Here is a 24,234-nt window from a genome sequence, read left to right as displayed (position 1 = left end):
TAGAAAATTCAGTCATATAACTGCTACTGGCTGCTGCAGAAACTAGTTTAAGGATTTGTGAGATATTTAGCAAGTGTTCTTTCCCTGTTTTAAGTTGTTAATGTAGTTTTTCTTTTACAACCTCCTATGTCTTGCTTCTCTAATACAGGCATGACTGTGCATGCGGAAACAAAATAAGTCTTTTGTAAGTCAAAATTTTCATCTTGAAAACTTCCATGGTAGGGTTATTTGGAGGCTTTTTGTTGGTTTGGGTTTTTTTTTTTTTTTCAATGAGAAACCCATCTGCAATATATGGCTTACAGAAGAAGATGAGGCCAATTTACCCTATGGCCAAAATCAAACTTTCATAGTACAGTAAAGCATCTAACACCTACTGAGGATATAGGTCTGATTGCACCCACTTTCTTGGTAAAAAGGAAAAATTGATATTTTGTAGTTGGAGGTCAGGCAAATGAGATTAAAATATTAATTAATTTTTTTTTTTTTGCCAGTGGACAATAAATTATCAGGGTGAAGCAAACTTCTTGTATCACAAATGAGCCAACTTGTAGCTGTTATTTTAGAAAGAGTTTAATCTGAAATGTATGTGAGGTGAAAAAGTACATGTGTACTTAATGAAGTCTGTTTTTCTTAAGGAAAAATATTTTCATAATTATCTAATAGTCCTAATCAAAATATACAGGGTTTTTTTCTCCTATTCTAATGTAATATTCTGTGTTAGATAACATTGCATCTTTCCTTTACACTTAACACAAAATATTCAATAATGACATCAAAGGATCTATCCGTACTACAATTTGGTATCACAAATAAGCCTTCATTCATAAATATAGGCTTAGGGCTAATATTCATTCATTTGTAAAGGATTTATTTCAAGCAAACAATGTATCCAGTGGAACAAGCTGAATAAAGCTTAATGCTGTACAGCTGAAGTCTAATTCATTAGCAGAAAATCAGAGGCATGTTATTAGTGAATACAAAGGACAAAAAATCAGTGAAGGCTACAGGATAAATAAAAATCTGTTAATCAGATTGTATGGCTGTGTTCTGGTTTGTTGTTAATGAGGCATATTTTTAATCCTCTACCAAATGAAACTCTCAATTTCTTAGCTTACGATGGGCCAGATTTACTTCTGGCACAAAATTCGTCATCTAGTGAGGTGAAAATAAAGGGGAAATTCATGTAATGAAGACTACAATGCTGCACATATAATTGAGGTGATGCTGAAACCCACTAAAAATGGCACAAAAGTCCAAAGCACTGGATACTGGTGAAAGGCCAGTAACTTGGATAAAAAAGGAGATGAAATGGATATGAATGTCAACAGCAATGAATAGGCATGTCAACCCAACAACAAACCCCAGCACCTACCTTGTAAATATCTGAGCTACAATTCATGCTTTCTGTTATGCTCTTTCACATCACTGTGTTAGCACAAAAAATTTCTAAAGGATGACTCTCTGACAAAAGAAGTCTGTTATTGCTAAGGAGAATTCAAGAATTGCTGGGAATTCTGTGCTGGGTAAAGACCAGCAAAAAATTCAAGAGCATCTTTGTAGTCATGTAAATCCACTCTAGGATTAGGCAATATCAGTCCTGAAATATCCAGAAGTGGCGAAATTCCTTCTCATATCACTTGTGCCATTGGCAACTTTGTAGAACCAAAATCAGTTTTGTAAAAAAAGGTGACTTTTAAATGTCTGTCTGTTTTCTGAGGAGAAACAAGGATGATTAAAGATTTCATGCACAGACTGGGTTCCATGCACAGGTTAAATTAACATCTGTAATGAGGAAAAGATAGCTGTATTGGATGAACACTGCAGTGAAATGGCAGTCAAATAAATTAACATTAAGCTGCTAATTGTTTCAACAAAAAAAGTACATAATTCTCCAAGCAAAGCTTAAAGACAGGAAACAAAATGTAAAAAAAAAAAAAACAAGAAAATTTTGATGAACACCATTTTAGTACTGGCTCTTTCCCGTGTGCTCCTTGTCATCCACTGTGCTGCTTGCATTGAACACACCCATTAGCTGCACTTCTTCAGGTTCTGCAGCTGTTAATTCTGGAAAGCCTGTCTCCTTTCTGCAGGCCTGCCTCTTTTCCTGCACTGGGTTCAGGCCAGTCAACTTCCATAGGAGGTATCTATTGGACAAGGGGAATAACTTGCTCAAAGCATTTTGCAGACATTGACAAGACCAAATTCAGGGATGAATGATAAGGAAGTGTTTGACATCTAAGTGAGTAATAACCTCTTTGACTTGAGAAGGTGTCTCAGCCATTGGCAGGACCATAGTACCAGTGACAGAGAGATGTTGAGATAGGGAGACCAATATCCTCCAGAAGAACTGGAAAATGATATGCAGTACAGTTTTAGCAAATACAGGGTTTATGAATGGTAAGGGCTGTGTTAAAGGTAGTCATTGAGGAGAACCTGCTGTTATCTTCTCTGCATCATGGCATGCCTTTCCATGGGGAACAGGGCCGAGGGAGGCTGCAATACACCCACCTATGTCCTATCTATTGTTTGAATGTTGTGCCTTTGATATAAACCACTTATGTGTTTAATTAATTTAAAAGTTACAGTGGTTCTGCTTGGCTTTGGCATGCATTCAGGTTAATCACTGGCAAAATATTCAGTCTGGACAATGATTCAGTCAGGAAAGCCATCTTTGTCTCCGTGGTAGCTCTTCTGTGTCCCTCACTGGCCTTTTGGTGGAACAAGAAAGGAAATGTCTGGTCCAAGTTATGTTTCATATTTATCAGAGTTGAAGAGGACTGATGTCATGTGCAAGCTGTGAGCTACAATTAGAATAAAATGGACAGAGGAAAGTTAGTAGGTTTGTGTTAGCGGCTGACATCCAGAAGGTTGGAACTTTGTAGTAATTTGGAAAGGTATATTAAGGACATAAGGTACTAAATCCTTTTGACTTTTAATGGAAAGGGTGGCCACTGAATTTCCTGAGTCTACAGCTGTAAGCCATAAAGTTCTCCTTAAGGCAGTTATCAGGTTCAGAGGACAGTAAAGTCTTTTTGTCTGTCCTAGTCAAATTGTCACTTTCTCTGTTCTGAACCTAATGAGATGTGTATGAGCCACTGTATTTCTTAAACAGCATTAATGGTTGAGTAGCCATTTAATATCAGGGTCACCCTACTACAAATAGAACAAAAGGCAAGGTGTCACAGTGCATGATATAAAAACAGCTTTGGACACCCGGACACTTACCTGACAAAGAAAAGGCACTTAGCCAGTTCTGTATATGTTTGCCAGGGGAGATTGTTAGAAAAAAGAAAATATCCACATTATTGACCACTTTCACTGTGCAAATTATTACTATTAGTGTTATTCATCTTATGTTTGCAACATGCATTCACAATATGTGACTCTGTGTACTTTCAAGGGAAAAATACTTCATGTGGAAAAGCATAAAAAATTGTTTCCCAAGTATGGCTTGCAGCTTTTATGTATCTATTTCAACCTTTTGTGAATTCTTATGCAATGCAGTTTGGAGATCTTGTGGAAATTGTAGCAGTTCTTGACCAATAAGACACTAAGTTTTGCTTTCCCTACTGACTTTTTGTGGCTTTTTTTTTTAATTTTTAGAGAGGAGTATATGACCATTGTATGACTGGTAGTAACTCACTGATCAGGTTGACAGTGTGTCTTCTGTGTCTTCATTTTCACCTACATCAGCCAGAACAGCTGGGCCAGTCATGAGAGAAGGAAAGATGTACAAGTATCTTATATAAGGACAAAGCAGGAAAATTATGTCTACCAGATGAAGGCTGTTATTTCTGGGAAACAGAAATGACTGTCTGCATGACATATGCTTGCACCTACTTTTCTTTGAGGTTTTGTATGCTCACTAATTATTTGCACACAGTTTCTCTGGGGTAGTTTTGAGAACTGAGCCAGATTGGTGTTGCTCACTAGAAAGTTAAAGCAAAATTACCTTGCTGCAGAGTCTTCAAGGCTGATAAACCCAAACACATAAATATGACTTCATGCTCCTCTGATCCTGTCACTTTGTGTGCTGTTTATTGCTTTACCCTTTAAAATACCAGCCACAAGCTGGCAGCAAGCAGACTTTCTCCTTGTTTTGGTGACAGAGATTTTCTTTGTCAGACCATTGCTCTGACTAACCATGAGAAGTGCTTTTTCTCCCCCAGTTGTTGGATTGCTTGTGTATCCTTCTAAGATTTCTCATTGCTTTACCTGTTTTGATTTAGAGAAAGGTACATCCCTGGGATGTCTGTAGTCCTTGCTGATTCTTTTGTGTGACATCCAAATACACATGTTGCGTTTCATTCAGAAAAGGCTCCCAATGTCTAAATGAACATCCTTCAGGCTATGGGGTAAAAATTCAATCAGTTAGATGTATCCATGAGCTGGCATTCCAGCAACACCTCATTTATGCTGAAACTCTATTTAGAGTCCCTCCAGCCATACCCATTCAAACATTACCTTATTTGAAACCATGTTCATCACAAATATCCCCTTAAGGCTTTACTGGCCATTGCATTGGTGTTCAGTGGGGCTTTTACTTGCTTTAAATTCCTTGACATGAATACCTCCAAACATGTTGTAGTTGGGACTATGATCTGAAAGGTCTGGCATATTTCTGAGGGTTTTTAGAGTAATTTCTTCTAAGGGTGGAAGATGTAATTCAAGGAAAACACAATCTTCTAGAACTCAAGTACATTTAAACCTAGTTAGTCTTACCTTAAAATAAGAACAGACTTTTTGAAGTATTTCTTCCATGGAACATGACAAGAAACTGAATTAAATAGGGTGACTTGGTTCCCCACAGGGCATAGCACAGTAGGGATTTCTGAGGGAAAAAAATAGTATTTCTATGAGGCTTGTGCTTAGTTCCCTGCTGTGTCATTTTAGAAGCACTAATGTGCAATTAGAGGAATTTGCAAACTGATCTCCAGTTTCACTTGAAACACCACCTGGTCTCACTTTTCTATAGTCAGGGAGTGTTTCTTCATATTTTATTAGGAGTTGAGCCAATTGGCTGGGAGAAAAAAGGGAATCATGAGAAGAAAAATCAAGGAGATTGAAATAATTTTGAATGATTTTGTCATGACTTTGAACATCTGATTAAAATTTCCCTCTGTGTGAAATTACATGAATATCACTTCTGTTTATATAGAAATAGAACTTTTATCATAATTTTCACCACTATGAACAAAAAAAGTGGTGTAAGAACTGTTTCTAACTTTATTACCTCTTTTTTGTCCACTCTTACCAATGAGAAAAAATACACTGTGTGAAATGTGTTTGTTAGTTTTTTATTTTAACTAAAATCACAGTTTCTATCAAATGATTGCAGTTTCAAAAGTATCAGCAACCCACCTTTGGCATAGTTTTCATCAGTTGTTAGACTTCATACAGTTCAACTGCCTGTATGGGCTCAAAATATTGACAATTAACTGCATTTTCTTCAAAGATGCAAAGTGCAGAAAAAGCATTTTTCTTCAAAGTGTTGTCATAGGAAACCTGTTGAGAATATTGGTTATGATAATTACAACCTATTGGTTACCTATTAACTGTTCATAAATATATTTAATTATTTGTCATTAGTACTAAAATTATGTTGTAATTGCCATTGAAAAAATTCTGCTTATTGTTAATGGTTTCTCCCTTGCAATAGTTGCTGTTTACTGTTCTATCCTAAAAAAATCAATTATTTGAAGTTTGAATTACACATTCTCTTCAATAATTCCTCCTTTCCTTTAGCCACCGGATAAGCCTGCAGTCAAGACCTGACTACACAGCATAATCTTCAGTTCCCAGTACAGTTTCAGAACACTTTGCTGCTTTTTGTACCAGAAAATAATCCACTATTTTCAGCAATAATTTATCTCTTTCATGTTATCAAGAATAGCTGTGTGTATTCCATCAATAATGAAATCAGACACAACTCAAAACACAAAAAGAACTTTTCTTGCTTTATTCTGACACTTGTAGTTGAATTTTCCAAAGGTATTCAGTTTGGAGCCTACTCTCTATTAAGAATCTGGATTCTGAATCTCATTTTGACACTCAGCAGATATTAATTATCAATTATTTGTACTTTAAAAAAAATTTTTTTTCTTTTAATTCTTTATTGATATTTTAAAAAAATCCCAGAGCATTAATAAAATCTTACCAATGACACACACCCCTAATAAATCAAAATGATAATTCATAAAGCTCAGTGAAATTTGACAAACTTCAGTAGAAATTGCACTAATGAAATATTTGTAGAAGTACAGACCTGATAAGTAATTGTAGTTGTATTCATATGTATAGATAATTTTTTGCCTTCTTTCACTTTTTGTTTAAGATCTTTGAAGTTGGGATAACATTTTTGATCATTTTTCATTACATCTTTTCAAATTATTGCAGAAAGAGATAGTAATCCTTACAAGTTGCTGAGAAAAGAGGCAGTTTTAATAAAAATGCATAAATAAACACTCTTCATTGAAGAAAACCCTAACAGTTGACCACATTATATTTTCAATAAGTAATTAATTAGAAATAAATATATTCTAACTTTCTTACATATCTATTCATGTCTATTTCTGGCATCTGTACTTGCTATTTTAGGTGCTACATTGGAAAAAAACAACCTCCCAATCATGATCTCCTTTTTTTTTTTAGTAAATGTATTATATGCCTATATCTATGTATCTGTTCAGGGGTTTTACTCAAGTTTCATAGTTTCAAATATGCTAGTAGGTCTAGATGGACATGTTCTAGACAATGTATAGAATGTCAAAAGTATTTTGACCTAGAGAAAGAAACTAATTATTTGTTTGGGAATAATTTTCTATGGCTTATTCTGAAATGATGTTTTCATAAGACAGAAAATAAACATCACCTTCCTTCTCTTAGAAATATATATATATTTTTTAAATATTTAGAAATATAGAATAATTATAAATATTGGTATATATATATACACACTTGTGTTGCAAAATAATTAATTCAAAACCGAACAAAACAAAAACAATTTTTGCAAGATGCAGTTCCAAAGCAGAAGGCTATTTATTTCCTAGGAATAAAGTACTCTGGTAACTCTAACTGAGGTGAAATAATTTGGCTACTTTCCAAACTGGTTTGTTTTCAAATTTTTCCATCTTTTCCTATCAAAGTGTAAGGATCAGCATCATAGTGATAACCTTTGTGCTTTCGTTACCTCTGGGAGATCTTTTTTTGCACAAATAGGTGTTCATAGAGGGCTGTGTACCTGGCTCTCTATAGGGTAAAAATCAGTGTCAATGTACATATTTTTTTGATGTGTTAAAGTAAACGACTAACAGTTAAAGCTTTGAGAACTTTTTTGGTACTTTTGAGAAGTTCAGCCTACAAATGCACAATTGTAGCTGTTAGGTCTGGCCAGACCCATGAGGGCAGTAGGACTGACCAAAATGTTGAATGTGTTGGAGGATTTGTGCCAGAACGTCTCCCTGCTGCCAAGTTTCTAATTTTTATATTGAATTAAATGCAATGAAGTGGACTTGGACTCTTATTTTGCTTTAAATGATATTTTCATCCAAGCTAACATTGATTTACCCCAAATGTGGATTGGCTCATCATATAGTTTGTTTTCTTGTCATCTGCTAACAATGCAGAAAACTCTTTCTTTCTTCTCACTTCTTAAGGAACATAACACATTCTGCATTGCAGTCCTCAAAACAAATGTGCTGCCTTTAGCTTAAGGGAAAAGTCAACCTTGAAGAAATTTTTTTTTCTTTCTTAAAATTCAGTGTCCTGTAACATTCTCTCATCTCTTTAAGTGTTCAGAAAACTTTTCCTGCAGCTAAAATTTTTCTTTCTATTTTTATCCTAAACTCATAGTTCAAATGTAAAATGCAATGAAACAATTTTTTTTCCTGTGATCTTTACTATATTTACATGACTTAGAAGTGACAAATTTGTTATTTTCCGCCTTATACCAGTAAGCTTACATGGTGGTGTCACATGGTGGAGAAAAAAGGAAGAAAAAGTAAAAATAAAATGAAGGAAGGTCAGATTCTGAAGTTCTTAGCCAAATATTTCTTCAGGCAAATATTAAGTTCACTGGGATTTGGTTCAAATTAATTACATTTACTTAATTAATTAGGAGTTTATATTTAAACTATCCTTTTAGTCCCCTCTCTTTATTCTGCCTTAAATTGTAAAATTTATGGGTTTGTGGGGTTTTTTTATGCCACACATATCAGAGTAAGGAAACATAAATATCTGTACCAAAAGCTGACACAACCCTACAATGTGTTTCTATTACCAGTTATTGTTTAGAGAACATAGCAATATAGTAGCCACATGGTACTGGACCTTGTAGTAACTGAGAGAATGCAAATGACAAGAAGAGAAAAGGCCTTCTGTCTTTGGGGATTAGTATTCCTAGTCTCAGTTATTCTCATTTTGGAATTTTTTCCTATGTCGGACCAATGTCTCAGTTTAGAGGATTTGAGGACTAGGAGATAGTACAGAAAGCATGACAAGCACTCAAAATGCCTTGAGCTGTATTTGGTAGGAATTTGATAATTTCATTTCCACACACAAATTCTGCAGAGATCAGTCCCAGGCTATGAGTTAGACTCCCTGCTGGGCCACTTCATAGCTCTTGATTAGCAATGGATATTATAGTAATTGGGTCTGTTAATGCCTACCTTCCCTGTGAGGTGTTAGCTAAACCTGTTCATTAAAATAATGACCACAGATGAAAAAAGAAGGAGAAGGAGAGAGAATATAAAGATATAGTATTTCAAGACCTTGGAATTATAATTCCTTCTAACACTGTGTTCAGAAACTGTTCAAGAATACTATAACAGCTGCTACTTTACAATTAAGTTGCACTATTAATTTGATTCAGAAAATATATTTTGGCAAGTGAAAGGACAGAATCGATCACCTTTGTGCAGCACTGCAGATTTTTATTACCCATATTCACTCATGCAACAGCTCTACTTAGAAAACATTAATGTTCAGATGCCAATTGACAAAAGCACAGGGACTTATTAAATCAGAAATATTGTGACAAACTGTAGAATTTCGTGATTTTTCTCTAGGGAGCTAATCCAGTAAAGCATTTAAAAGGCTGCTTAATTTTAAGCATAGAAGGACTCCCCAGAGAAAGTACAAAGCAGATGCTAAAGTGTTTTCCTGGATGGAGCACACAGTTGGTCAAAATTTGTTCTTCTGTGTAATTTCTTTTTGTTTTTCTTTGTTTTATAGGAAGATATTAAGATTGCATCAAGCTTTTTAGAAGTCCATTATGCATGCTAAGTATTCATGGCATAATATGAAATGTTATCACGTGCAATATAAATATGAGTATTGGAGTGTTACATAGAGATCTAATAAAAAGTTCCTGTGCTATGTATCGTGCTCACATAAAGAAAACTACATCCCTAGCCTCAGAATACTTTAAAATATACAGCCTTAATCTGTAGTTCTGGGAAGCTGCTAAATCCATTTGATAGAAATCTGTGGATTTTTTCGTCCTGAAGTCCTCTGGGTTCAGGGAAACTGTGTGATGCATAAAGCTGTCTGAAGGCTGTGCAATACAGGAATATGTCCATGAATAAGGTAAGGGACTTCAGCTAGTGTGAAAGAGGTCCCAAACCTCAAAGTTACAGGCTAGCCTCAAGTACCCAAAACTGTGCCATGTGAGACGCAGATTGAAATATTATTTCTATTCATACACATGCTCAGAGCTTCCATTTCCATCTATAATCCTACTGTATTTGTTGTCCCATGCAATCTCCAAGTTATTAAAAAGATCATTTAGTGAAAATGAGCCAAATTTTATTCTATTTGGGGATTATAATTATGCCTTTTGAATGAAAAATATTGTCTTTTCCAAGTCTACAGTCACTATGATACAAATGCTGCTCTTTAACCGTAAATCTTGTACTCACATTTGTAAGCACTTTTCCCTGTGAATGTGTGAAAAAATGGAAGCTTTGCCTTGAAAGGGAAAGTGATTCAACCTGGGGCCTTTCCTACCTTCTTTTGGTTATCCTTTTTCTCCCTGACTGCAGAGATAAGATGAAAACTGCCTTTCACAAACTCTCATTTTTCCTCATGTTCAAAGGCTTCTAAACCACTTTGCTCAGTATTTTCACCACCACATCAAATAAGATCTCTGAAATATTTTATTTTCCTACACATTTTTTGTTTTAATGAGAGGATGACACAGTGGCAATGTTTGGCATTTAAACATATTTGAAAGGAAAAAAGTAATAATCCATCTGGCTCTGTGTTGAATATTCTTCCTTTGCTGTTTTCAATGAATATAGACCTTTCTTTTATTGACCAATTAGTAATTGTAGAGAAGCTGTTCAAAACAGCTGCAGAAAAAATTACAGGATTTTAAAGGAAGTTGATTGATTGCATGTTGGTGCTGTAACTGCTCCTATGGCAGAAATCCTCTTGGCCAACTTTCAGGGAATTGAATTAGGAGAAACAGAATATGCAGTTATCACACCTGAACTAGAGAATCACCATGTACACAGTGCAGTGCAGAGCCAAGCAGTGCTCCCAGTTTATCCAAACCTAATTTGTGGACACTCATATAGAATTACTATGCACAGGTACACCCTTGAAGTGGTACAACTGTTCAGAAATGTATTTGCCTGATGAGAGTTTACAATTTGCCCTCCAGAATTACTAGGAATACATGTAAGCAGCCAGCAGCTTGTCTGAACATTGCAGGTTTAGAACATATCTTCTTGGTGAAGCAAACTGGCAGTGAATTCAGAAAGGCATGCTGACCTTGAGCCCAAAGAAATTCCTGCAGGTGGTCAATAGTGCCCATTCCTAGTTAATTCCAGCTTGAATAATTTACTATCAAGTGAGACAAAGTGTGTCTTGGCATGAGGCAGTCCATCAAAGCACCACTGCTGCTGTAGTTGAGGAGATCAGATCAGTGTGAATTCTCTCTTCATCTGACTGTCATGGCTTTTCAAATATCATGGAACGTGCCTTGGCAACTACAACAACCAGTTGCCTCAGGACTCTGGAATTTCAGGAACCAAATATTTAGGGAAACAAAGCAGTCACATTCCTACTGTTTGCATTTCTGAGCTGTGGGAAGCCTGCTGCTGCTTTCACTTCTGTAAGCAGAAGTTGTTATAGATGAAGGTGTGATTCTCCTTTTGTGAATAGTGTGAGGTGTCATGATTCCCAGTAACACATATATTAAAGTCTGGGGATTATGTCTCTCTCACTTGTTCTGCACCTGATATTTTTTCCTATATAACTCCTAAACCTAAAAATACTTTCCCAGGCACCTCTCTTAAACTGCATATTTATCCTGTTCCTTGCACAGTTCTGAGGGTTCAGATCATTTGAACCTGACAGGATAAATAACAATTTCCTGATGATTTTGCTACAGTGTCAACTCTGTTTCTTCCTTTTTCCCTTCCAGTGGGTTACATACTTAGTACATCACAGTATGTATGGCTAAGCATAATATGAAAATAAATTGGCTACATGGCAGTGATATGGAGTTGTTTAGGGGACTTCTCCAGTTTTGAGATATTTTTCTGTTAGAGAATACAGACTGTGGGAAAACTTCAGCCAACTACTTAGGCAAAAGTAGGTTGCACTTAAAACTGCTAGACAGCAGAACCCCAAGTATTCTGTCACTAGGTTCCAAATTAAGGAGTTGTTTAAAATCATCCTGCTGGGATAAGCAGAATTTTGGGCTTTGGATTTCAAATTCAGTCCCAAGGAGAAAGATCTTAGTGTGAGTGTATGAGAGGTATGAGAGTTATTCTGGAATTGTTAACAGCAATAAACAGCCAGACCTTGGTTTCTGTTGTATGGAATATGCAGAGGATGTTCAGCTGTGTGAACAGAAAAAATGAATCCACTTCATGAAAGGAATGATTTCACACTTTTAGAGCATCAAATTTTGAATGATTGCTGGCCTATACTGACAATGCATATTTTTTTGATTTTGCACATTTTTGATTTTTCGCATTTTTCATTCATTACCAAAGATGGCATAAGATTAAAGAATTCTCAGATGTGTGTGCACAAACACACATGCAGACATCCTCTTGTCCAGCAAGCTGAAATATTCAGCTGACTTCACTGTATTATTTATCCACTGTATTCTGTGTAGTGTAGTCTGGAATGAAGAAATAGGATCACTAGATCTATTGATCATGCAGGGGAATGACATGCTTTTATACTTCGTGTTTGTTATCCCCTGGGTTCCTTTTCCACTCAGATACTGTGATGAAGAGCAAGCTACAAATAAGATGGCAGCTTTTTAAACTCATGGGTGTTGTTGCATCCAGGGAGCTGTTAACTCCTGTAAGATTGCTTCAAACAGGCAAACAGCACCGAGCAGGACACTTTGTTGATGCTGTAGGCTCCTTTTTAGTCCTTCTGCAGAAGGGTCCCTCTAAGGAGCTGTAGCTGCCCAAGCTACATTGTTGTAGTGGGTTCAAAGAGACCCTACTGTCACAAACCTGAGGGGCTTTCCCAGTTGTTATTAAGCATTTCCCAGCTTATTTTAGGACTAAATTAGGTGTTTCTCTAAGATGTTGAAAGCGTTTATTAGATGTATTTTCAAAGTGTTAAGTCAGTTTTTTTGCACTTAAGAATTCTTTCGGGTAGTTCAGCTTAATCCCTCACCAAAGCTCCATGCTTCTCCAGCATTTCCAAACCAGCTCCAGTATCATGGACTAGGCATAAAAATTGATATTATAAGCTGACCTCTATCACTATTTAGAAAGGCTCTTGAACTAGAAATACTCAATAGAAAGAGATGAGAAGTTGGTGGCAGGATCTAGGAGGTAGGATTTTTTCAGTTTTTAAGAAAAGAAATGCAAAGGTAAACTTCCTGTAAGCCTAGAGATCATGTGGTGAAATATTCCCACTCAAGTTAAAATGTGAGGCCTTAGATTCACAAGATAAACTAGTTTGCATATTCCACTGCTGGAACTGCAAGCAAACTAATTGGAAAAATGATCATTCAAATAAAGTTACTGTTTCTCATGAAATAGAGGAATGATTTTCTCTTTTGTACAAGTGGACAAAATTATGGGTTCCCTGGACTCCTGCTCAGCACTTATCTGTATGTTTTATTTATCAAGAGGATTTTAGTATCAAAAAAAGACATATAGATGGGGTATAGGTTTTAGTCCACGAGCTGTAAAATGATGGCATTTTTCAGTTCATCAAGTATGAGAACCACTACTAGGATGGATTTAAACTGGTTGCAATTGTTGAAGGAGCACTGGAATTTTCCTTCCTACAATAACAGTATTTCGCTAAGAAATACCCTGCTTGCTGGCTGGTCACGCACAGGACAGATTGGGAGTTGGCAGCCGTTCTCCTGGGTAGGCATTGATGTGCAGAAAGCATTTAGCAGGTGTGAGGAGGAAGAGCCACATGACATACACTGCTGTTCATATTTTTCTTTCCCCTCTTTTGAAAATGAAAATTCAACCTAATGAGTATACTGATGCCATGGTAAAAAAATTAAGATCTGGGGTTTTTTTGAGGATAATCTTTTCCTGGCAGTCCTGTCTTTGCAGTTTTTCCCTTGTCTTTATGTTCCAGAAGTCAGACTGACATAATAGGATGTGGCTTATTTTTAAAGGCAATAAGCTATCGTCTCAAGTGTAGAAAAGGCTGTGACAAGTCTTTAAGTTCAGCTTTACGGGAGGGAGATGTCAAAATTTACTGCTTATTGGACAGTACTGAAAAGTCAGGCTTCTCAGCACTGCTTTAGTAGAGCTGTTCGTGAGCAGTTAGCACATCTTAGTTCTGTGCAAGGCTCAGCTTACTTCCCTCCTTCTGTTTTCTCAGGCTCCTGAAATAATTTGTATTATGAGCCTTCAGTAAACTTTCCATAACTGCTATAATTATTCATGGCTGCTTTGTTCCCAACTCTGTGAATTAACTGCTGAGCATTTGTAATACAAACATCCAGACTTATTTGTATTTCCATCCTAATTTTCACTGATTCAAAATACCAGGCCCTAATTCAACTGAATTTTTCTAGTGCTCCATTAAGCCTGTTTTTGCACTTGCTTTTAGCATAATAAGTTCACTGAACTTCAGCTCCTGTAGTCACAAGACTGTAGCACTTTAGCCACTAGAGGATATTAGAAAGGAGGAATTAAGGGCTAGGTGTCCTGGGAAGAAAGATTTCCACTGTAAATCTGTAATCCAGGATTAGACTTCCAGTTTTGAGATCCAGATAAGTTTTGACCTATTAACACATAACGTAAAGACATCTTGAATGTTAATATACAATTTGGACAAAAATTCATTTTTACCCTTGTTCTTCATGCATTCCAGCAGTGTTACTTGCTCTGTGATACAAACACCAAACCCTGACACAGCTTTTTGTCTAAATGCTCTCTGTACAGTGTCCAGTTCTGGTATTTGCACTTGCAGAAGACTTGTGGAATCATGGAAAATAATTCAAGGAAGCAGAGAGAAATTTGTTGAAGCAGTTGAGGAGCAATTTAAATTACATGGGAGAGTTATTTAAATGATAGGAAAACATCTGATAGCAGTGGGTAAAGAAAGAATATCAGTTTTAATCAGAAAGGATAGGTATCCAACATTTGGGATTGAACAACAGACCTAGTAATGAAAAGTGAAAACTACACAAAGTCAACATTGAACAGGAAGCAGTTTTCTAGGACTAAGTGTAAATTAAATGTTTATTGGGTAAGATTTCAGGCTTGCAATCATTCATGCTTTTAAAAGAGGAAGAGATTTTTTATATACTGTTCATGCAAGGTAAAGCATTGTCACCTATTTGAGCACATTTCTGTGGTGAGTAAAAGAAGTACTGGTTTTTTCAGGAATGGTAATCCTTTCTGTCCTTAGAAAGCATAAATACATTTCACTTTCCCCTCAGTAATGGTGGCAGGGGATTTGGAGATGGCAGCTTAGAGAAACCCAATTGAATTGCCTGTTTTTTCCTCAGCACAATTATCAGTATTATGAACATTTTAAGATGGCTTTGGCTTCCCTTTCTGCTTTCTCCTCTAGAAAAGACCAGAAAGTTTTTCCTCCCATATTTTTCATAGGGAAGGCATTCTGTTTTTAGTTTGTTGGTTTTTCATTTCCGTGTTCTCTGAAGCAAGGAGCATGTGTCTGATGGGAATAGTTCCATGATACTTGCAACTCTAATCTGTTCTGTATGGATAGCATGCAAATATTAATTACATTAAATAATCACAGGTCTTAAAAATTAAAGCAGGATGGTTCAGTACTGGGGCATCTGGGTAAAATGACCTCTGAAATACTCCAATAACTTTGTGCCACTTTCTAAGTGATGTGATGAAATACACTTTTCTGGTTTTGGTGTGTGAAGAAATGAGTCATTTCTTGTTTCAATCTAAAGGTGCACTTTGTTTAATTTGCATTTTAAAGGCTTACTTGTTGATTATACCATGCTTTTGAAGCAGCATGGAAAATTGAGTTTGTAGCAAGCAACTGATTGGCAATGTGATATGATTCTGCTGTTTGCACATCACTTAAAGGGTTCAGAGCTTCAAAATCACTTTAAGATGTGAAGCTTTAAAAATTGATTTTGTCATGTTTTAAACTAAAGAGAAGAATAACACTGCTTTTTAACAAGCATCTTCAATGTGCTCAAAGATGGGTTTATCTGTATTCTGTCTTATGACTTGCACACAAGAGAGTTTTGCAGAAGAAAGAGGTTGGCAGGGAAAGACAAGAGAAAAAGCTTTAAGCAATTAAGGTAGGGCAGGATGAGAGCTGGATCAGATTTTTATCAACTGTGACTACAGGAATAATAAAGGAATTCATGCTCTCCTTGAAACAGGTGAAGAAACTGGAAAGCCAAAACAGTTGCGAAAGTGATGGAAAGGAGAGGTTTCTATGAAAAACTGTAGACATTTCCTGGTTTTTTTTCAGATCAATATGGCGAATTCACAGTGTGTCAACTTTGAAATAGCTTCAATTCTGTATATTAAAGAGACAGTTAACAAAAAAAGATTTTTTTCATTTTTTATAAATTAATGCACATACCACATCTGAAGTCATAATTAGCAGCAAATTCTGGAGTTATTAGTTTCTCTAAGACAATTTATTTGACCAAGATTTTCCTTTTTACTTTGCTCCTTCTGAGACATATTAATTCCCTTTTGTTTCTATTTCAGTAGTTCTGAGACTACAACCAAGTGAAGTTGTCTATGCTGTTGTTTTTATGCAAATACAGTAAGAAACACTTTGGATTCAAAGAAATTATATTGAAAAAGCTGAAAATACCTAGATTAAAAAAAAAATCCAAAAAGTGGACTTTTTTTACTACTATAATAAAAAATCAGGAGGTTTTTCAAAAAATGTCTTAGTACATGAATAAAAAGAAAGAAGATTTTTTTCCTTTTGTGTACTAAAGATCATCCCTTCTTACATACTTCCTTTCACCCAGAGCCCCAGATCAATTAAATATAAGCTAACTTCCTTAGGTCAAGTAAAGACCCCCAGCCTCATTTCCTTCAAATTAAGTCCTCCTAAAAGCTCAAAGATGCTGTGCAAAGTATTCCATAACTGTCATGTACATCCATTTTCACAGACTCCGTAAGAATATGAGCAGTTCATGCTTGTAAACAGCCCCCACATTTTATCTGAAGACCTGACTGAAAAAGTGCAGACCTTCCATCAGTTACACGCAGCTGGAACCCCAGGTGTCCATGTAGATCTTTATGCATCCTTTAGCTTGCATTTCTCCACCCAAGTTCTCTGTAGATTATGCTGATGAACATGAGAGCATTGGTGTTTCTGGGAGGATAAAGATTTTGTTTTCACCCAGACCAATTCTTTGAGACTTTTCCTTATTAGCAGTCTCCTTTTCCATAAGAAGCCATTTCTGACAGCTCTCTCTACAATCTGAAAGATGCAGGAATCTATATAAAAAGGAAATAGCCTTCATGAAGCCTTGAATGTCTTTCCAACAGCTTCCTGCTGGTCACAAGAGCTTGGATTATCTGGCTCCCTAAAGCCGTGTCCAAAGATTACAAGTCTATTTTGTAATATTTGACAAAAGTATTATTTTTCTTGCAGGAAATGTCTCAGCAGATTTCTGGCTCTGATTTATAGGATAAAGCAGCTATAGACCAGCAGGGGTGTATTCTTTACTCCTGGCAGTTGCAATAATCTGGGTCAGCATGTCTGTTTGGAACAACTCATCATCCATATAGTTATAGAGTCAGGAGTTTTGTGTGTAAAAGAACCATGCAATGCCCCAAGGATTATTGAAATCATGTGGCACAGTAGGAAAGGGGTGTGGGAAGTTGGAACTCTTCTGTGTGGTAAGAAAGTGTGGTAAGAATAAGAAGAAATGAACTATGGTCAAAGGCATCCCATGATCATTAAAAGTCCTCTGCTTTTCACCACAGGTGGGACAACTGACCTTAATATTCTGGCCAGATTCCAGCTTGAGTAACTGTAATGAATTCAGTTTTAATTCCTTTTGCAGTTTCAGAAGATTCATTATAGTTCTTTTCACTCCTGTAGTAATGATGGAAGGACAGGTTATATTTATATAAAAGCAAAACTGTCCTACCTTGCCCTTTTTCTGTGCTTCAGTCCTTATGAGGTGGGCTTTGGAGAGTCACTGCTAGGAAACAGTGACCTCCTGTGCCTTCTAATGTGAGCTGGATGGGATCTAATGGTCACATGGGGAAAATTCTTCTTGCAAAGACAATGACTCAGACAAAAGATATCTTCACACATAATGTAGGATGATGCAGTGCAATGAAATCCAGGATATTTACACAGTCAGATGTGTGATTTAGGTTCCCAGTGCCAAATGCAATGAGGAATCATATATATCTATGCCATATCAAAGTGAGGCATAGTGCTCATGCTCTGAAAGAAACATCTCTTCTTCCCTTTCCTTTTGATGAGTCTTTCTGGGATTATCCCTTTGCAATCCCTTTAGATGACTTCTCATGTCATCTAGTCCAGTTTTCAAGTTCACACACTTGTTTCTTGGGTTATGGATTTGGCAATGCGAAGAGTGAGAGATGAAAATATCCGTAAGACCCTTTTCTGCATGTTCTGAATATGATACAGAATTATCATCCAGATGGAGAAAATCTATGCAGTAGAGACTTAGTACTTTCTACATCTTAGAAATGTGTTTATGAAACAACTCAATATTCTTTAAAGTTAATCTTAAAAGTCAAAAGTTGTATCTACTCTTCCAAACCCTACTTGCTGAAGGACAGCCAGATAAGAGCTGACAGTATTGTCGCCAGTTCAAAAGCCCTTACTGGCTATGTCTTAGTATTTCTAAACACAAAATTATACCTCTTTAAAATCTAAAAACATTACTCATTCTGTCCTATTTTTATTCCCATCCTTCATTTTCTCAATAACATGCAATGAAAAACTCACTTTTTTAATTAATGAAGCAAAAAGAGGAAAAAAATATCACTAGTGGTAGTGGAAGATTAGATTTTGCTTTTTTATTTAATTGATAATCCTGAAGGTACTGAATTGAATTAATAGTAATTCCATTACTTTACATTTTCTAGAGCTATTCTAATTTAGACTGGAAGACAATCTTGAATAATTTATAATACATGTATTTAAACAACATAAAATTATAGTAAGCAGTGTATTTAAGAAGTTATATGAAAGAGTTTTTGCAGGTCCTACCCTTTAGCTTTTGCAGAATGGTTTCAAGTACTTGGAGTTCTGCCTTATATGATTTTTTTAAAATCTATTTTTTTTATGGGTGCCTAGCAGTATTTTAATAGGAGAGACATTATTGCATTTTGTACAACATAACATACACCAAACAGCAAATAACTGAAAGAGATGGAACTTTACACCCCCTTACTCCTTGTTCTGAGTCTGTTGCAATATGAGCCATAATGGTTAGTGAAACATAACACTGCATTCATGATTGGTAAACTCACAGAATACACAGTTTTCAAAATAGGTCTGAAATGCATTCAACATCACCAAGGATATTATTTGGTGATGCACATTCTCTTTTGCTTTGTGATGATTTTAATTAACTGCTCTTATACATCTGTGTTCTTCATGCGCTCCTCAGCAGTAATAAACCCAATGTCATTGTTTCTTACACACATATAAATAATCACAGAATTTATTACCTGAGAAATACATTCCTGTGTACCTGGACTTTTGGGTGTCTTTAAAAACAAAACCCTGGGTTTGGATGCAGTTTAGAACAGGATGCTGATAAAGTAAGAAATCCCATGTGTCCTATTTCCCATCCCATTGCCCTATAGTTCTGCCTATTTTTGCAAGACATTCAAGTTCCAGGCTTTTTCTGCTGGGAAAGAAAACATTTGTGGACCTTTAGGTTAAAATCTTGTGGAATACAGGGGTAGAAGGGTTACTTCTATCAGAATTACCTAGGATTGCTTCTGAGGGCTTGAATTCTCAGTGGCTCTCAGTGGCATTTGTTGATTTAATCAGCAAATATACAGGTTGAAAATTTCAGCTGAGTTCCTTCAGTCACTTAGAGGAAGGAACTGCTTCCTTCCTCTCTGTAGAATTTTAGAGGTTTATGAATTGATCAGGGTTTTTTACCTCTTGCCAAGATGGGAAGAGCTTGTACGTCCTTGAGGTAAGAAATAACAACCAGCAGTTCTCAGGGGTATAGCAATTTCTTGTCCTTCCAAAATTCATCTGTCTCTTTTTGTCTCTTTTGGCAGTATAGTACAATCTAATTCCAGCTCCCTCTACAAAACAATTTGCTGTTTCATTATTCTGTTACTTACAGTAGATATGTAGCTCCATTCATATACAGCATGTAAGAGATTTCTAAATGATATAGTCATTATCTCTGTTATTGTTGAAAGAATTTGGAGGCTGTCAGAAAACTGTCAAATCCTATGGAATCAAACTTCTCTAAATAAATAAGGAACAGAACCTGCTTATGAATGGTTAAATACTGCTCATCAGCAACAGTAGCTAAGGAAAAGAAATAGTGTCAGATCTCCTTGCTGTCTCAGCCATTTCTGATCACATTAAAAGGTTATTTATTTCCAGAAGGAGGAGGAAGACACTTCTGCCAATTGATAAGTCCTCTACTATCTGAAAATGCCTAACCCACCAAATTGTACTGAGGTTTGTAAAAATTATGTAGGCAACTGTAGACAAGCTAACCAACTACAACTGGGTACACATCAAGTTATTCTGGCATCAGAGGTCTGTACTTGACTTCTCGAGGTTCTGCTCTTCACCAATCACAGGCTATGCTGGAATTTCTCTAGGTGGCAGTAGCTGCTGTCATTGACCCTCATACATTTCCTTCCAGTTTGTGCTTCATGCTAAAATGTGCTGGAATGAGTTATTCTGCAGATTAGGTGTCCTCTTTTCATGCCTCTCTCTGCAGAGTTTTATGTGTGGATGTGTGCATGTATGTATTTGTGAATGTGTGGAGCTAGAGAGCGTGGACACACCATACACATGAATTTTACATGCTAAATAAAAGTGCTTCAGAAAGGGACACATTATTGTGAGAACAGATTTTTCTGTGATAGCATTTTTATGCATTTTCATATCATTCCAGTCTGGATAGAACCTTTCTCTCCTCTTTGTATTTTTTTTCTTTTTTTTTTCTTTTTTTTTTTTTTTTCTGAAGGTCTGAGCAGAAAGAGCTTTGCCAGAGCTGGAGTTTCTTAAGTGCTTTATCATGATAGTCAGAGACCCATATATACTGGGCTTTTTCAGAATAGTTCAGAGTTATACAGTGAGAGGGCAAATTACAACTCATAATTTTTGATTGACTGGAGGAACCTATTGCACAGGTAAACAGAACTAAGAAACTTTTGCTGCCAGAGGTCCATACAGCTTTTGCTACAAGAATTGCTCTTAAATTTCTCTTCTTTTATATAATACAATCCTAGAAACTGAAAAGAAATAGAAAAGAAATAGGCAGCATGGCTTGATGTATCATATCACAATGTAAGAAACTCACCTTTGGCAAGATCAGATTTTCATAATACAGAAATTTATCATCAACTGTGACATGGAAAAGATAGTAATACTGTCTATCAGTTCTAAATCGGGGCTAGGCCTGTGCTGGAGTTTAAAACCAATGCCCCAGGTATATCAGTGATGTGACATCACTATGTAACATGGTGTTCTAACATCAACAGAAATTGTTAAAAAGTTGTTTTGCATCTGTTGTCAACTGCCTCAAAGTGAAAATGTACAGCTATCTGAGACCATACACTCAAGCCCTCTGTTTTAAACCTGAAAGCCAACTATTTGTGCTGCTGAAAATCTTTCTGGAATATGAATCTGTTGATCCTGAAGTTTGCATGGCATGTGTATTTGCACTGAAGTAGTTTATTTCTGGGTAATTTTTAAAATTAATTGAGGCAAAGAAAATTTAAGAAATCTTACTGAATTCCAGAAGGATTCTAGCAAGAAGTAATGTTGTTTAAAGAGCAGCAATTTAATCAGAATTTAATATTCCACTCTAAAATGTCTTTATGAGGATTTAATTTGCATGAATATCTCTCTGCAGACAATCTCTTAAACATATATATGGCTCATAGCACCCATGACATCTGAGCATTGTGCACTTCCTCTGTGATATGGTGAAATGCTATTGTTACAATTTTCAGAGTAACAAGACACAGAGGATCCTATTTGCAAAGAAATTGGTGCACTCAGTGAGGACAATAGGGTGTCATTATAACTATTTCCAAAACCGTATTTTCTGTCCAACTATTTCAAATGTTTGTCCCGTCCTTGCTCACTCCAGACTCACACGCTTTTCCTCGACACTGTCTTCATTTTCAGTATTATATGTGCATCCTATGCTGAGATTTCTCTACGCTGCTCCTGACAAATGCAAATCTGAACCCACTGTTGAGGCCAAGATTGCCCTTCCTTGAAAATATAAAAACGTAGAGTGTGTGTTTTGTGAGGCCATCTCAGCCCACCCTCTGAGATAACTGGAAACTTAAAGACTTTTAGTGACATAATTTGGGTTCAAGCCACCAAAATGGTCCAGCATGGTAATAACTATGCCTACTATGGTTTTATCCATCATCAAATATCCTAACATCAGCTCTTTTAAGTCCTGATTTGGATATGCTGAGTTACCTGGGATCTTTGTTAACCCTACTTATGGCATTATAAATATAAAGAACTAGTTATTGCCTTCTTCATGACTACCTCCAGTCTTCACCTCATTGCACTCAAATCATGCAAGAAGCATGAGTTCCAGGGAGGTAGGAGAGAAATACCTTTCCACTTGAGAACAAGAATTTTCATCTACTATATAAAGATGGTTTTGACAATTAAGACAATAATAAAAGCTAAAAGCAAAGTAATGGCAGCAGACACTCTCAAAATTATTTTTTCCTTTTAACAAACTCCTTTTTCTTAAAACTGCTCATGCCTCCATGCACAGAACTATCTTTACAGAAAATTCTATAATCAGTCTATAAATTAGGTTAGCCTAAAAATTATATTTTTCCTGAAAACTATAAAAGTGAGAATTATGACATATAAATTGATGTTTGATTTTCTGCTTACCTTCTTTATTGAAACTAATGACTGTGGATCATAATTTTCTTAAAAAAAAAAAAGCTGCTATTAGGTTTCAGGAACAAGCAAGTCATCCCTTATGTAAGTGTTTTGCAGCTAAAAACATAGAAACTTCATGGCATTGGAAGTTCAACTTTAGTAGCTTCTATTTATTGAGTCCTTCAAAATAGTCTTTTCCACATCAGGAAACATCAGTTTATGCTCCACCTTCCCCATCTCAAAGGCAGAAAGCAGAAATGCCTGTTAGCAGCCCAGTTGACAACACAGACCATTAGATAGAACTATAAATGGTAAAAGATAATTAGCAAGAGATGGTTTAGAAAAATTCATTTCAGACAAGTCTATGCAGTGACATTTTTAACTGGTAGACATTAAGATAAAATCAACTACATGTATTAGCTATAGAATTAGTCATCAACATTTAAATGTAGCCAGGAGGCAGAAATGAGATGTCCTGCTGGCAACAGCCACAGGACATATGTACAATTCTCAAGAGTGAAAGCTGTAAACTGACAAGTAAGAAAGGCAGATTAAGGGACCTGGTAGGTGAAAATTCTCTCTAGCAGGTATTTGTATACATGCTGATATACCAGACAGTTCTTTGCAGTAACATAAGATCTGCTTTAGCTGTGTGGTTAAGCTTTTTATAGATGGCTGCATCCTGCCATTTGGGCTGTTGGGGTGCAGGTGCAGAAACTCTTCCTGTAGAAATTACACAGGGAAACAAAAAGAAATTCATACATACCTTCATATTCTGAGCTTTCATCTCCTGGTTTTTTCTTGTCCAGGCCTCCTTTGGGAGTATCTTCCTCATTTACTTCCCTATGATACTGCTATTGTAAAAAAGTTATGCCAGCTTCTGCATTCTTACACTTCAAGCATCCAAAGAGTTGCAAAAGGACTGCAGAACACTATATTACATGAAAAATTCTTTTTTTAAAATACAAATTTAATTTAAAAATGAGCCAATAAATCCTCTTGTCTTGACAGTATAGTTTCTAGGCTGACACTTTGCATCCCTTTGGCGTACCAAGGCTGGAATTCCTTAGAAAGGGGCATTGACATCTTTGAAAGAGAAACACTGTATCAGCAAATAGCATTTGTGCTAGAAACAAGGCCATGTGCCTGAAACAGTAAGGGGTCTGCTTTTGGCAAACTTCTCCAAAGCATGAGACACACATTAATTCTATCTTCTGTCAAGAGATGTTTTTTCAGATTAGCAGCTAGTGTCTGGGGCTTATTCTGATTTCAGTTAATTCAGAATGTAATTAGTTCGTTAAGTTTTTAGACAGAAGGATAATACAGCCATGAAATTAGACTGACGTGTAATTTTCTGATGAGAAATTTATCACTGAATCTGAAGCCAAAAATTACTTTTTGTGGCCTGCTAAAGCTGGTGTGTACAGTTGACTCATACTAAGAGGGTAGAACAAATGGAGTAGAAAAAAGTGAAATGTAAATCAAATGCTTAATTTAAAACATGTTGTTAATATTTATTTTGTAGATCTACACAGAAAACCGACAGACATCTGAAATAACATTTCATTTTTACCATATAGATCTAAACACATCCATCAGTGAATTATCTCTCTTTTGTTTTTATCACACCTTTCATACCTATTAATTCTGAGGTTTTCCACATGAAGCCAGTGTGAGCATTCAGTTGATAACTGGTTATCA

At 36.1% G+C, this 24,234-nt stretch overlaps 1 long non-coding RNA gene across 1 annotated transcript; it reads right to left on the bottom strand.

The window, feature by feature from the left end:
* Positions 1-893: 893 nt before the first annotated feature.
* LOC141730383 (uncharacterized) lies at positions 894-23,684 on the bottom strand. The gene is made up of 4 exons (XR_012581834.1): positions 23,300-23,684; positions 5,362-5,505; positions 4,216-4,348; positions 894-1,782 (listed from the first exon to the last, which is right to left on the bottom strand). It is a non-coding gene; the product is annotated as an uncharacterized LOC141730383 (long non-coding RNA).
* Between the last annotated feature and the right edge of the window lie 550 nt (positions 23,685-24,234).

The sequence above is a fragment of the Zonotrichia albicollis genome, chromosome 10 (genome assembly GCF_047830755.1).
Source record: "Zonotrichia albicollis isolate bZonAlb1 chromosome 10, bZonAlb1.hap1, whole genome shotgun sequence".
NCBI classification, from domain to species: Eukaryota; Metazoa; Chordata; class Aves; order Passeriformes; family Passerellidae; genus Zonotrichia; species Zonotrichia albicollis.
Note: the sequence above shows the minus strand (reverse complement) of the source record. Positions and strands in the feature narration are given on the sequence as shown.